Source organism: Ambystoma mexicanum, chromosome 5p (assembly GCF_040938575.1).
Source record: "Ambystoma mexicanum isolate Mex_15411 chromosome 5p, UKY_AmexF1_1, whole genome shotgun sequence".
Taxonomy (NCBI): Eukaryota; Metazoa; Chordata; class Amphibia; order Caudata; family Ambystomatidae; genus Ambystoma; species Ambystoma mexicanum.
The window spans coordinates 50,143,367-50,159,532 of NC_090930.1; positions in this window are offsets into that span (position 1 = coordinate 50,143,367).

A 16,166-nucleotide genomic window follows, 5' to 3' on the forward strand; every position below is an offset into this window, starting at 1 on the left:
TGTGGTTTATTAGTGTGTGATATTGAGCTGCTCTTGCTAGTGTAATGTTGTTTTCAAACTGACTTTGTAAATAAATGTATATTCTTTTACCAAGAAACCTTGAGTACGGGTTTGTTTGAATCACTGTATTAGTTGGTCCTTTGTGTAACTTGTTCTCCTGCTCACTTAAATACTTGAGATAAGTCTGGCTGCTCAGCCATCGCTACCACTTTACTGTGTAGTTACTGGCTTGTACCAATGGTGAAATTGTGCTTATATTTGTAGTCTTAATTGCATGTAGTGTTCCCAAAGGGTACTGCATGCGATTCTGCCTAACAACTTGCACATTAAACTGACCCAGAGGGCTGGGTCAGATGCACAAACGACTGGACTCCAGAAGAATATTAACACACCTTTATTGCCAAAAACAAAACAACACCAACACAAGCTCAAGAATGAAAACGTCTGACGAGTGGACAAAAGAAGTCTCTCACACTCGTATTCCAGGTTGTCGGTCATTTTTGTTTAGCAGATGTGAACATTCCTGTGGGCCGGACCCCTTGCTGTCTAACCATAAAACTTCACCAGTATTTCAAATCCAACTTCAATCCTTGAAGTCTTTCCAGATACAGGTCTCTCTCGCCTCAGTCAATTGTAGGTTCAGCTCTAGCTTACTCAAGGGTTTGGAGTTGCAGTCAGGAGTCCCCACTAGCCCTCTCTACTCACCACGGCCCTCTCCCACTATCAGACCTGCAGACGTGGTCATGTCGCCTTCTAAGTTTGTTATTATACTGAGCTCCCTGCCCTGACCCTGTACCTCCTGCTTCCTTTTCCACTTGCCTGGAGCCAACTCGGCCTCCTCATTCATTTCTACTCTTACTATTTCTGCCACCACTTTCTTCCTTTGTTACATCCTCTTCCTTGAAGACACTAGCTCTGATACTACTGCCACTTTCTCTAATTCTTCACCACCTCCTGATATTTCCATCTTCTCCAGCTCTTCAACACCTCCTCCAGATATTACCACCTCATCCAGTTCTTTAAGACCTTCTCCTGACTCGTTCTCCCTCTCCCGCTTCCAACAATCTTAACTCATGTGTCTCTCTATTTTTCCCACTACGAGCCACAATCTACTACATTAACCCACAGACCGATTAATATAGACATGGTTAATATAGGACAGGCCTTCCCTTCAGTGTCTGCACTTGTGTAGTGGAGGAGTGGCTGAGCCTTCACTCGGCAATGTACTTGTGGCCATGTGGGCTGACCGGAGGCTGGCCTAAGGCTATACCAAGAACATCCTCCATCTTGGATATTAGAACTAGCCTTGACAAGTGGCTAGTCCCTTTCTCACCACTTGTTAGCCTTTGGTACTGCCTTCTACACACAAGGTAACATGTGAATCGGAGGTCAGTGAACCCCACTGTTAGCAAGAGGAGTTTTTTGTTGTTGATAAAGTTCTTCCAGCATGAGGACACAGTAACAATCTGCAGTGGACAGAACAGGTGCGGAGGACAATGATTGTTTGATTGTTTTGTTTGGTTTGGAATTTGCACGGGTGAGTTCAATTGAATAAATTGCATTTTGCTACAATAACTTTGTATCTGAGGCACTTCTGTGATCTGGATCGGTATGTTAACATATTTCCCTGATATCTACATTACATGCAAAATATCCCAAATCCCTTACTGGAGGCTTCGGAAGAATAGAAGTCGTTTCCCTTAGGGGCAATGTGTAGACACCTATGATGAGGATTTGAATCTCTCTAAAGGATTGGAATGGCCCTCTATTGTGGGGTTAAATGACAGCCTTAAATAACAGGTACTGAAAGGCCAAGTAGGCTCTTTCTATCTACTGGAAAGCACCCTAAAGAAAATGGCCGACCTATAAAACGTAATACAGTGAAAGGGCCTGTTGAATTGAAGAGGGAGTCAGGGTCCTGAGACCACCCCTCCGCCCCACTAAGATCGTGATGAGACGGAAGGTCAGAAATGCTCGCAGCAACTCAGTTTATATCAGACGAATCCCAAACGCACCAATGATTGACAGGTTCACCGAGAGGTACCCCCTCAGCCAGCCATACAGACGAAATATTTCCAAATGTGTAAGAAGAGCCCATGAACATGAACAGAGACACCTATTTGGACAGCCTGGACTGAACACCAAGAAGTCATGATTCTGACATCATTAGTGACACCATGACATAGCAGCGTTAGACATGAGCACACGTGCAGTCCGCACAGCACCACACAAACACACACTGAAATACATGAAGAACATGAGCAACAAGTTCTATTGCTAGAGGACAGATACATATACATACTCTCATTGCTTTTATTATTTTTCATTAGCCAAATGCAGCAATGCAGAACCACAAGGCACAATAGATCCGGAGCAAGCTTGCAGGTGCTTAATGCAGATAACCCTGTGGAACTGCAGGGATATACATGGAACATGGCAGAACCAAGTGTGACTAACCTATGGATAACGTAGCATACTATGGACAATGTAGAAAATGGATTATAAGGCTTAGGAAAATTACAGCAGGCCTGAAGCCACAGAGCAGGAGATGAACAGAGCTGACTAAGGCTGGACAGAGAGCAGGACGCATGAGACAGGGCCCACAGCCAAGGTCATAGATATGAGGAGACATTCCAATCCCCAGACGACAAAGGGACCAGCTGCAGAGAAACAGATTATATCCTCATCATTCGGAGCTGCAGAGCTTGCGAATGTGGTTTCCAAACACGTGATGCAGCCAAGCAAGACAATGGACAGCCTCCTATGGTGGGAAAAAGGAGCCAGTTCAGCAACCAGACGAAGACTGCAGCAAGTGTTGCTACCATTAGGAGAATATTGTCATAAGGCAAAGGTGGTATACATAAGCAACAATACAGATGCATAATCGTTGACATCACCTTGAAAGGGTACACAGCAAGCTTAGAACTCGTTCGAGTCCCAGGCCTGGGGGATCAGCTCTAGCCATTCAACGTTTATTATTCCAGGGGAGGATGGGAAAGGAAAAGAACCAATGGTAAGCCCACTACTCAGCAACAATGTAATAGATAGTGGCTTGGGGACGGCACAGGCCAGCCACCTGACATGTTAGAGCCAGTAGAATAACACTTATAGGTGACCATATAGGTTATTATATTCCTGATACCCAATCCCTCACACTGGTTTTTGGACAAGGGCCCAAGTGATGACAGAGTAGTGATGTAATTTTGCAGCAAAACTGGCCTGCGAGCCAGGAGACGTTGAGAAGTACTGGAATCCACCTGTGTTCTTGTATCAATCCCTGTTGGTTTTATTTTCAATAAACTGCAGTTTGAACTTGCTGTTGACTCCGTGTATACTGGGGAGGGAGTTGGAGACTTCTAGCATCGCTCTGACGTACCTGGGAGTTCTCCACAACAAGTTGGTAGCAGAGCTGATGGTTCGCTGCATCAGCCCGGCACAAGGTTGTCTGCTCTGCCGCGGAACCTGAGAGGCTGCAGGACCCTTGCATATTTCGAGAAGATGGTGAACGTGTACCAGTGGAAAGGCCGTCAGGAGCCAGATTGGAAAATGTTCTGCCCGAAGTCAGCGAGGAGTCCAGGCAGACCAGAATGGGGAAGTGACACTTTCTGGGGGACACTACAGCCGAACAGCACCAGCAGACCACAGAGTGTAAGTATTGACCCAGACGAATGCCAACTGTGGGTGTGAGGGAGTGAGGGAGGATATTGTGGAGTATTGTTTAGTACCGACGGGTATTGTCAAAGTATTGTCTAGCATTGTCAAAGTTAGTAGGGACAGGAGCGGAGGTAGATGTCCTTCTTCTATGTTTTGGGCACATTCGGGTCTAGAGGTAAACAGTTGTGGTGAATAACCTTGTCATGTTCAGTCTGCTCATAATGTCACGTCCCAGAATGTTTAAAGGTGTCTGTAAAGCAAAGGTAGTGATATATCGTGGTCTCCTATAGAAAGTGAGATATTGTCTGTGAAAGGAACCACTTTCCAAGCCCCAGAGAATCTTTGAGCATTCATGGCATCACCTGTAAATGCTCCTTCCCTATTGCAGGACCTAGTCGCCCCTGTGTCAACCAGAAAGGAAAATGTCCTGTCACTTATTGTCACCCCTCTGCGAGATTCCTCCGCAGGGTTGGCTGAGATCAACAGTATGGGACACATTAAGTTTGTCTGTGGGCTGTTCTATTGAGGATACAAGGGCATCCCATTTCCTGTAAAGGGGTTGTTCCCTACCGTGGTCACTCCCACCAGTTGTCTGATGGGTACTGTCACCACTGTGTCCACGTGGGCTGGTGCATTATCGTTCTGTATCTGTGCTAGTTGCTGTGTGTTCCCTCAAATCTGTGGTGCTTGTAAATAATGTGGTTCTGGTGCGGGCATCTGTGGTACCTGCATCTGTGCTGGTGGTGCTTGTGGCATTTGTTGATATGTGCTCTGCATCTGCCTTGCTGCTGCTAGTCCTGTGCATAATACTCGTCCTGCTCGCCTTGGTAGGGCTGCTGGCCTTGCCCTCCCCAGTTCTGCTGGATTCTTCTGTATCAACACACCCTTAAAATATGTCCTGTCTGCCCACATGTCCAACACGGTGGTGGCTCTCTCCCTTGCCCCTGTAAACCCCTGCAAAGTCCCCTGGGTTCTGCTGCATCTGTTGCTCATATCCCCAAAACCTCCCTCTGCAATCCCCTTGGTTGTGATGCATCTGTGGCTCAAAGCCATGCCCTCTCTGTTGGCTCCCCCTTCCTCTGAAGCATTGCTGTGGGCCGCCCTGCCCCTTGTACCCTCCTCCCATGAGCCGTGTGAACTGCTGCAGTTGTGATTCCTGCTGCTGCTGCGCGTGTGTTTGGGGGGTGGTTATCATTCACCCTTCCATTGCATACTTTGACAATTTGTTCTGTACTAGTTTTGCTTCATTTACCTTCCTCTTCCTTTTTCTTAACCTTCTCCTGCCACAGCCTACAATGGTGAACTATTGTGAGCTGTATCTCTGGCCATCATTTTGTCTCCATCCCTACTAAATTACTTAAACTCTTCTGCCCTGCCCTTGGTAGCCCTTGCACTAGTATATGATAGAATATAGCTACTGTTTTGTCCCATGGCTCTTGAGTTTCAAGGCGCCAAAGCTCTTGAATCTCCTGAATGTACTGCAAAAGGTCTTCATCTTCGCTCATTTTGCATGACGTAGTGGCCCCAATGTCTGACGTGTCTGGGTATTGTGTCCTCAGTGCTTGCCATACTGCCGCCCTGCAGTTTGCAAATGGTGACCGATCATGGGCTGTGTTTTGTGTCGTCACCCCTGGGAACCCACCAACAGCTGCATCTCCTAAGATCAATACTAGCAGTCCCTTTATGTCACCCACTGCCAGCCTATCGCCAGCTGTCATTTTCTCCACCTCATAAATCAATTTCCCTGCTCCCGCACTCAATGATGGTAACCTACATTTCACATTCTCCTTGTCAGTGTGCTTCCAAGGTACATACTGAGGTTGCACCCCTCCGCTCTCTAATAAAGGCATCTCTGTGAATGCTGCCTCCTCCTCGTGTGTCGTTCTGGTCAGTCTCACTTGGCGGTACCCCCTCTCGCTCTCAATGCCTGTGCATACATCTATTGGTTCTAATATGAGCACTCTCCTGTTGTCATCATACAATATAGTCAATCATCCCTTGGTACAAGCTATAGCTGACTCCCCTCTCCTTTGTTCTGGGAGATCTCTGAGTCTATTGATAAAGGTGCTGTGTGAGGGGCAAAAGTAATTTGCCTGCTGTACATGCTCCTCCAAACAACCTCCTCCTTCTCCCTGTGTCCTAAATTCCCATGACACCTGTTTGTCTGTCCCCATCCCCACTGACTGGGATTGAAACTGCTCCCACCTCTCATCTCCACTGTACTTGTCCTCATTTTCAGATCCGGTATCCATGTTGCTACAGAAATCATCTGCAAAACTCAGTCTCCTCGACGTCAAATCTGTGTTGGACTTCATGCTAAGATCGATGTCTCTCAAGTTGTACCTACTTCCTCCTGCCCAGTCCCCCAGGTCTGGTCCTCCTCCTTCTGTTGTGCTTCTGCCCAGAGAGTTTGTGCTGTCTGGCTCTGTCCGTCTGTCCTCCTCAAGTCTATCTTTTCCCCTATCTAGTGCTACTTGTGTCTTTACTGCCCTTATTGCTCGCTCGTCCTCCTTCATGCGTGCTTTTTCCCTTGCCAGTCTGTCCAATTGTAACTTCCTCTGCTCTCTCTCAGCTAACTTGCATTTTGTTTGCTCTGATATCTCTCTTCGTCTTTCTACCTTCTCCAGCTCCCTTTCCCTTTTTTCCCTCATGTCTCTTTCCGCTCTCTTCCTTTCCTTGAGATCTCTCTCAACCCTTTCTTCCCATTCCCTTTCTATGCATTCCTTCTCCTACTCCCTCCTCCGTTCCCTGTCCTCCCTTTCCAAATTCTCTTCTCTTCTTCTTGCCCTGTCCTTGCACTCTAATCTCACCTCCCTACCCACTTCCCTCCTATCTTCCTCGTCCATTATTTCTGCCCAATCTTCTCCTCTTCAGGCCTTCTACCACTTTGGTCGCCTCTTCTGCCTCTCCATTTGTCTTCCCTTGAAGTTTCAAGAGTACCTCTGCTGCTATCCATTCATTCGTGGTTATGCCATCAAGCCCCTCCTTCACGCCCTGCTGCGCCTCACTGCTCGCCTCCGGGTCAATAGCTGGCTGCCCTGCACCTTTCGGCTTCTCCACCTTTAAATATGGTGGTGGCTTGTATGTCGGATTCAAATACCCCTCTACTGCCCTTAGTCCCCGCATTGGATACATCCCCTGCTCATCATCTGTATCATCGGATGCTACACTCGGAGGGGGATGGGGGGTGCTGAGGGATGAGTCCCTGGGTCCTTTACCTCCTGCTGGCTCAGCATCCACTGACGCCTTGCGGCATCCCCTCTCCCCCTTATGAAACATGCACCATAGCTCAAATATGGTCATGCGCTTGGTCAGTTTCTTCCCCTTATAGGCGCCCTGTATGTGTGTCAGTAGCAATTGCTGCACGTCTTTGGAGAAACTTTCACAAGGTGGCCAGTGTTTGGTTAACTTCCCCTCTGTACTTTTTGACCATTCTATGCTATATTTACAAATGCTCTATCTCTAATGCGGTAATGTCTTACACAATTACTGAAGGGGCTTGTGTCCCCTGCACTTTCCCTGATACATTTTACCTGACCTCAAGCTGAGGATTTTGACAGCCCGCTGTTAAGGGAAAAAGGCACGATACTTTTTCAGTTTCTATGAGACTCTCGAGCTCCACACCTTAACAGGTGTGCTCCACGCACTGCCCCTCCCTCACAATTACTGACTCCTCAGACACACCTACAATCTTGCGCATGCATACCCCTTCTGCGCACCGCCACTTGTTCACCTCGTCTGCCAATCCCAAGTTTCCAATACTAGCTCCTCACCGTCTCAAGCTCTCCATATCCTATGCACAAACCTAAGGGTGATGTCACCAAGCTAACAGAATAATATAGGACGATCAAACACTGCACGCACGCTATAATAGCCCGTTACTCCCAAACCACACAAACACCCCACAGCTGTCTTCCCACGCTCCAGGCGGAGTATACCAATATTCTCTTATGATCGAACTGTACCGCTGTGTCGCCTAGTGTGTGAAATGTCTCACTCCAGGAGACTTATCCAGTCGACTCACCTTCCGCTATCTAGGCCAGCTCCCTTGCTAACCCTCACAGGGATACCATCGTCTACGACCCCAGATAAAAGGTCCAACCCACAGGAATGCCCATATTTACATATCTTCTGCCTTCGAGTCAATAGGCTAGGTTATTCATCAGAACCGTTTACCTCTAAAACCGAATGTGCCATAAACATAGAAAAGGGACTTTTACCTCTGGTCCTGTCCATATTACTTTGACAATACTAAACAATACATTGACAATACTCGACAGTACTAAACAATACTTCACAATACTCAATACCCTCCCACACCCACAGTTGCCGTTAGACTGGGTCAATACTTGCACTCTGTGGTCTGCTGGCATTGCTCCGCTTACCTCCCCATCCTGATCTGCCTGGACAACCCCCTGACTTCAGGCAGGATGATTCACAAAGGGCTACTGACGATCTTTACCCCGGCACACCTTTTTCTGTCTTCTCAAAATATGCGAGTGTCCCGCAGCCTGTCAGGTTCAGCGGCGGAGGAGACGACCTAGTGCCAACCATGCTTCTGCTACCAAACTATTGGGAAGAACTCCCAGGTATGCCAGAGGGACACTGGAAGTCCTCAGACTTGGAGAGCACAACTCCCTCCTTCTCAGACACACAGAGGACTCAGTCAACAGCAAGTTCAAACTGTGGATTATTACTGACAAAAACGACAGGGATCAGCACAGGGACAAGGAAAATCCATGCACAATGCATAACTCACTCTTCCTCAGCTCGCAGGCCAGTTTTAATGTGATATTTTGTCAGCATGAGGTCACAACCTGGGCCCTTCTCCAGAAAACCTATCGGGCTCCACAATTGGGTGTTGAGCACCTTACCACCTATAGTGGACACTATACATGTTATTCTACTGGCCCTTGCATGTCAGGTGGCTGGCCTGGTCCATCCCCAGCCTACTATCTGCAACAATGTTGCTGTGTGGTGGGCTTACCATTGGTTCTGACACGTTGCTACCCACCCTTAGGATATTAAACTGTGATTGGCTAGTGCTGATGTCCCCTCGACTTGGGATCTGCAAAGATTCTCAGCTCTATTTGTACTGTTTCAAGGTAATAAGAATGACTATGTGTCTGCATTGTAACTTCTGTGTACCACCCTAGTCTATGAGAGTGCTCTACTGCTTGGTGCAACACTTGTCTCACATTATGCATATTTGTTGCGGTCTTATGTCTGGTAGCCTGAGACAGGCTCTCTTTCCCACCGCTGGTCGCTGTCCATTGTCTGCATCAGCCACGTCATGTGTTCAGAGACCAGGGATTTGAGCTGTGCAGCTCTGAATTATGAAGAAGTATTTGCATTTGCTGCAACTGGTGCCTTTGTCGTCTGTGGATTGGAATGTCATCCATATCTCGTGGCCTTGGCTGCCGGTCATGTCTCACACGTTTTGCTCCTTGTCCAGGCTGAATAAGCACTGCTCGTCTCTGGCTCTGAGAGGCCTGTGACCTGCTGTAATTTCTCTAAACCATTATAATGCGGTTTCTGCCATGTCTATGATATACTATATTCTCCATAGTCACATGTCTCCATAGTCACATGTGGTTCTGTAAGGTCCCATAGGCGCTCCCGCAGTTCCATGAGGTTCATTGCACATAAGCATCTGCCAGCTTTGCTCAGGATCTCCTGCTTCTTGCGGTTTCTGCTTGCTGCGTTTAGCTGATGGCAAAAAAGATAAAAGCAATGCCAGTATGTATATGTGTCTGTCCTCTAACTATAGAACTGCATGCTCATGTTCTTCATGTATTCGAGTGTGTGTGTGTGCTCTGTAGTGGGGATGGCACATGTGCTTCATGTGTAATGCTGCTATGTCATGGTGTCTCTAACAACGGCAGCAACATGGCTCTTTGTGGTTCCTAGCCCAGGCTGTCAATAGAGATGTCTTTGATCATGGTCTGTTGCTCTTCGTCCACGCTGGGGTAAATTCACACCGCACCTAGTCTGTAGAGTTGATTGAGAGAATATGGTTGGCTGAGGGGATATCTCTCGACGTAGTTGTCAATCATGGAACCACCAGGAATCGGTCCAAAATAGAATGGGTGATTGCAGTGCTTCCTGGACTTCTTCCTTGTCATGAATTTCATTGGAGGGAGAGGAGGGCGCAGGTATCCCATCCCTCTACAACCCCAGAGAGCCATCCTTCCTGGATGGCCCCTCTGTTTCCTCACCCTGGCCCACAGCCACTGAGGAGTCCCCCACCACGACATCCTCTTGGGACATATCCCAGCAGTTCCACCCGATGGAACTGGCGCTCTCCCAGCCAACTCACCCTCAGATGATGTGAAGTCAAGTCGGGCTGGCCGGGGTGTGAGCTTAGGTTTGGTAGTTCTGTCCCTGCCCTTAGGCACCGCAGCGATGCCTCTGCCCTCTTCACAAGCTGCAGCAACTGTTGTAAATTAGGACAAAAAAGCATTGACATCAGTAACCGCCGTCAATGGATGTGTGCTATACACGAAATAAACACGACTAATCATGCAGCATGTACCAACCATGAACTGACACATACACAATATACACACATATGTACATGCCCAGGCAAACTTTAATACAAATGCTGCATGAGTGTAGTGTGAAGGCACAATCCAAGTCATGGCACATGTCCAAAAACCACATTCTACAGTGGGCAACAACACATCACCAAAAACAGGCAACGCCACCATACCAATGAACAACAAACACAAGAATGAGATGCAGCCATGTGCATGTGAACATTACCAGGGTACCTGCACACACAAACACAGTCACCAATGTGCACTTGCAAAAGCATGGCCTGCAAGCAAGCAACATGTACCGGCACATATATCGGTGAACAAATTGCTCCTCAGGTGGGCCACACATGGACTCGTACATCATGAACGTCACTTACATGGCCACAACATAGCATGTCCACATCTCTCATGACCAAGCACTTGCTATATGCGCACATACTGCACGTGCCCAACTACAACAAGTCATACATGCGCAATCTTCCAATACTTATGCAAATGCCAGTATACAATGTCTGACACCAGAACTGCCCAGCATTGGCATGAGGCAGCAATCAGCTGCATCTCAAAAACACACACAAGCCACAAACAGGATCTGGCATCTCCAAACATGCATGCCACACGTACGCCGTACAGCATTGTCCCAGATGGGTACTCACCAGCGGCATCCAGGCGACTTCTCCAGTCCGAGATCTGGGAGTGGAGGTCCGGATAGAACCTCTCAAGTACCCATAGCTCCATCTGGCTGAACCAGTGGCAGCCAGCAAGGTACACCTCCACGATGGGTTCCGTGTCGAGGGCTGCCACCACCTTGGTATGACTACGGGTCTTGAGGTTATCCCAACGTTTCTGGACTGTGTTCCTGGGGCGGACTGCCACCCCCTCCACATTTATGGCATCCCATATTCTCATCCTTGCATCATTGCCCAGCTGTGTAGCTGGGTTGAAGAGGGCATCATAGGTGCCCAGTACCCGATCCACCAAGATGCCAACTTCTGTGGCAGTGAATTTGGCTGCCCTCTGCCTTGAAATGGGGGTACTACACTCCTCAGAAGATGTAGATGGGCAGACATGGCACCCCCGATGCAGGTATGTTCTTCCTGGGTCCTCGGTAGGTACAGTGGACCTTTGGTGGTGTTGGCAGAGGTGGATGTGCTGGCAAGTACAGAAGCGGTGGTTGCATGCCCAGCACAGGAGTCCAGGTAAAAGTGGGACAGCTGGCACACCAAGACAGTGCTGGTTGCAGGAATGCACTCACTCTCGATCAAGCAGCAGCAGTATAGGAATGAGGCAAGCAAAGCAGAGCCAGAGGAGGCAAATGCAGCAGTAGTAGGCAGGAGGAACAGGAGGTGTGCGTCTTGCATCCGCATCAGCCAAGAGCAGAGTAAAGGCCTTTAACGCGTAAGTTACGCGTAAGTTACCTCCTCTGCGCGGTGATGCAGCATACCTACTCGGCCTACGATCAAGAGTTTCTCAGATGTTTATTGTTGTGCTACGCAATGCTTCCCGTCAGGAACGGCCTACCGCATTTTTTGTTTTGGGGTGTTAGCCTCTGCACATACGCACATATTTTTATGCTTTTTTCAGGCATATGGTGTGTCGCGTATGCAATTTGTCAATTTCTGGTGCCCCTGTGTATCGCATACCACTTTTTTGACTTTTCGGGAGGTTTCCTTGTATCGTGTATGCAATTCTTTGGTACCTAGGTGCCTCTGTGTATTGCGTACAGTATTTCTTCCCTTTTGGGGTACATTGTCACCTTGCTGGACCACACATCTATGTTGCACATCACGCAGACTGTTCCCTTACTCATTTCGCCCAGGACAATAACTTGGTGTGCCTTCTATTCATCACTTACACCTCTGACATGAGTGGAAAGGCCCCAAGAGGGAAAGGGGGCAGACGGGGTCAGGTGGGGGACATGGTGAGGATACATCTGCCCCAGCCCAAGGGGGTCGGGATGTAGCGTACAGACTTCTGTCCCAGCCACACGGTGTTGGGAGGCGTGGTGTGGAGACATCTGCCCTAGCCCTGGGGGCCAGGGACATGGTGTGGAGACATCTGCCCCATCCCAGGTGGACGTGGCAGGCCCCAGTCCACAGGTGGCCAGCACATGGATGCCAACGTGGTCCCAGTCAGACAGGGGCAGCACCAATACCCTGTGCTTCTCTGGGCAGGAAGGGGCAGCCTGCAGAGCAGGAAAAGGCTCCACCCCAAGACACGGCACAGGACACTGGCCGGCAGAGGAAGAAGAACTTCACTGATGAGGAGCTCCAGATCCTCATTGACAACATCACTGATCACCATCGTGACATATGCCTGTATGAGGGTGGCACCCAGACACCCGCACGACATATGATGCATTGGCAGCATGTCCCGGATCAGATCAATGCCTTAGGGGTGGAGATGCGCACTGCTGAACAGGTCGTCAAGAGCTGGAAGGATGTCACCCATTGCACCAAGCACAAGCTGACTGTCAACCTGGCCTCTGCACTGGCAACTGGAGGGGGGCCACCTGTGGAGCAGCAGCTGACACTGCATGAAGAGGCAACAAGCCAATTCTTCCTCCTTGAGCAGGTGCAAAGCATGGGAGGCCTGGAGAATTACGAGGACACATCTGGTGAGCGGCTGTCATTGTGCAACGCATGTTTTGCCTGTCATGCATGGCTACCTTTTTGGGCAGTGTTACATCAGGCTGCAGTTGTAAGACATCCCTGGGTAATGCATGTTTTCTGACATACAGACTCATGTCACATGGCCATCATACTGGAGTACCCCGTGTGGTGGGCATGTGTGGCACATGTGTGTGACATTACATATCACCCACAGGGTACTCCCTGGCACCATGAGATACCTACATGTACTGTTGTGTGCTACATTCATGTGGTGTATCACTCTACACTGCTAGACAGGTGAAATTATGTTTTATTTATATTGCGCTCATACACAAGTGTTTCAGAGCACATGCAATCAATGTAGAGCAATCACATGAGGTCATGCAGAGTTGCATGTTACATTTCTCACCTGAATGTGATGCCTTGTCATGATGCATATCAGAGCTTTCTGTCACTACGCCTTGTGGTGTGCCCTAAGTGAAGGTGCATGAGTGCCCAAAAACTACAGCCCCGAATTACAGGCATGATGTAGCTGCCTGATATGTTATGGCATTTATGACGCGCCTATACACAAGTGTTTCAAGGCGCGACCAAGGCGCGACGAGGCAAGGGAGGGGGAACAGAGGGAAGACAGACAGCGATCTTACTAGGCCAGGTGTCATTCAGATCACGCAAGTGCATGGGAAGGGGGAAAGAAGAAAAGTGCGGGCGGGGGAAATGCAGTACATGGGATAATACAATAAAAAAATAAATAAAAGAACGGCCAGCTGGTGGCAAGTGCAGGGGGAGTGCTGACATAAGTGCTGCTGGGGGGACTGTAGGGATACAGAAAACAGTCCCCGGGTGCCAGGGAGGCAGTGCAGGCATGCAACTGGCAGGGCTTGGGCCCGAGATCAGATGGGTGGCCAGGTAACCAGTGCAGTCTCAGTAACAGCCAGGACTTCAGCAGGGGAGTGTGGGAGAGAAAGCAGAAAATGGTTCTCCTCAAGCTTGTACTAATTGGTGTAGTAAGCGGTTACGCCAACCACTGCATGGTAAACAATGGCTGCTGTTGGATTGTGATGCAGAGGTTGGCATCCTTGCAACATGAAAATGACATGGCCGTAGACCGCACATGTTGTTGGACATGAACATCATGAATAGCAAGGAGTGTGCAAGGCTGCATTCCATTCTAAGCATGTGCATGGTAGTTGTTCAAACATGTAATGTAAATTTCATTTTAAGGCACCTGTCTGGCGTCAAAGGCCTGTATGTGTCCGTCATTTGAGACTTGACAGGCACATGCTTTCTCACTTACATCATTGTGCTGTGCAGTTGCACAGGCATTGGCCTGTCTGTGAACTGGATACATGCACAGTTCCCCACACCTGTGTTGCCTGTCTCATAAGGTCAGCCATGCCAGCTACATCCCATACCCAGATGTGGCATGATGGCTTGGTTGCAACATGTGTAATGTGATATGCATCTGGGGCAGTGCTGGTTCACAGTCCGACCATGCACGGCCATGAACTTGTCACCCGCATTGTGGGACGATGTGCATATACAGGGACTGCAAGAACGCCAATGCCGGAGTCATTGCTTATGTTAAATGGTAAATGGTAAAGTTATTTGTACCGCGCACCGTCACCAACAGAGTTGGTCCCCAGGCGCTCTGGCGGATCTGCAAATGAGAAGGTGGGATGGGTTAGTAGGTGAAACGGGAGTAGGATAGTGAGAGGAGTGGTGTTCTGTTGGCAGCTTCAACTCGGTATACACTGGGTGCTGAGCTTCACTGCGAGTATCGGATCGATGTCAGTCCTCGTGTGCTGTTGGTGTTGCTTATGTGTTGTTGCAGTGTTGTGAAGTGCGTGCGTGTTGTAGTGCGAGAGATGGTTGTTTGAGGTTTTTGAGTCAGATAAGTCTGCAGAAATGCTGAGTTTTTTGTTAGTTGGTTGTATGAAGTTTAACAGAAGTTCAGAAATCTATCCGAGTGTGGCGCTCGCCAATCCTCCTAATCTCATCAGGGTGGGAAAGGAGAAGGTTTGTGTAGAAGAAGGTTTGTGTGAGGTGCTCCCTGTGCTGTTCTAACCACTCTGTAAGTGTTCGGAATGCTCCTCACCGTTCTATTCTAGCGAGCTCTGAAGGTTTTCTAATGCTGGTGGATTGATTAATGTGGGTTGGTGTCTATCCTCCTTCTTGGGTGCTGGTGCTGGTGTAGTGGACTCTTCTAGCAAACTTTCTATCTAAATGTGTCTGCCGGTTTGGATATGGTACGTCCGGTACGTACGAGTGGATGAGTCATTTAAGGGCTTTCGTCTGGGTCTGAGTATGTGACCAGTCTCTGGAGACCTCCTTTTGTGGCTATTTCCCATGATATCTTATGGTCTGTCGTGTGGTTGGTTCTTTGCGTTCAGTGTTTGTCCATTTTGAGAGTGGCCAAGGTAGGAGTTATTTTCATTGTTGTTTTAGTGGGCGGGTATTCTAGTGCGTCACTGTTGTGGTTACGCTGTGAAGAGCCATGATTTGAGGAGTTTCCTGAATGCTAGGTGGTTTGTTGTGTTCCGTATATTCTTAGGTAGGTCATTCCAGGTTTTAGGTGCCTCGTGAGAAAAAGAGGATCCTCCAAGTTTTCTTCTGTTGTAGGGTTTTGGTTCCAGGCATATGTCGGTGCTTGATCTCAGTGTTCTTGTCGGTTGATGTAGGCATAGTTTATCGCTTAGGAATTCTGCGCCTTGTTTGTGTATTGCTCTTTGCGTGATGCACATGGACTTGAACTTTATACGCTGTTTTAATGGTAGCCAGTGTAGTATTATTAGCGCGGGTGTGATGTGTTCTCTTCTGGGTAGCTTGAGGAGGAGTCTGGCTGCTGAATTTTGTATGCTTTGCAGTTTTTTTAGAAGTCGTTCGGGCATGCCCAGGTATAGGCTATTGTTGTAGTCTACTCTGGACATGATCAGAGCGATGATGGTAAGTGTTTTGTTGGCGAACGACAGGAACGGTAGGATCCTTTTTGCTGCTCGCAGGAGGAAGACAAATTTCTTGAGTATAGGGTTTACTTGTGGAGTGAGGTTGTTATCCATCAGGACCCCTAGGTTTTTTACAGTTGATGATGGTTCTGGTGTGGTGCCGAGCTCTCTAGGCCAGGGGATGTAGTTGATGTCTCCTCCCTTCTTTGAAACAATCATTATCTCTGTTTTGCCTGGGTTGATTTTGAGATGGTTGAGGTTCACCCAGTTGAATATATCACGAAGGCAATTCTCTAGTGTAGTGTTTTCTTCTCGGGTCTCTTGTATGTTGAAGATTATTTGAGTATCGTCGGCGTAGTTGTAGCATGTGAGGCCGTGTTTTTTTGATGAGTTTGATTAATAGGTACATGTAAATG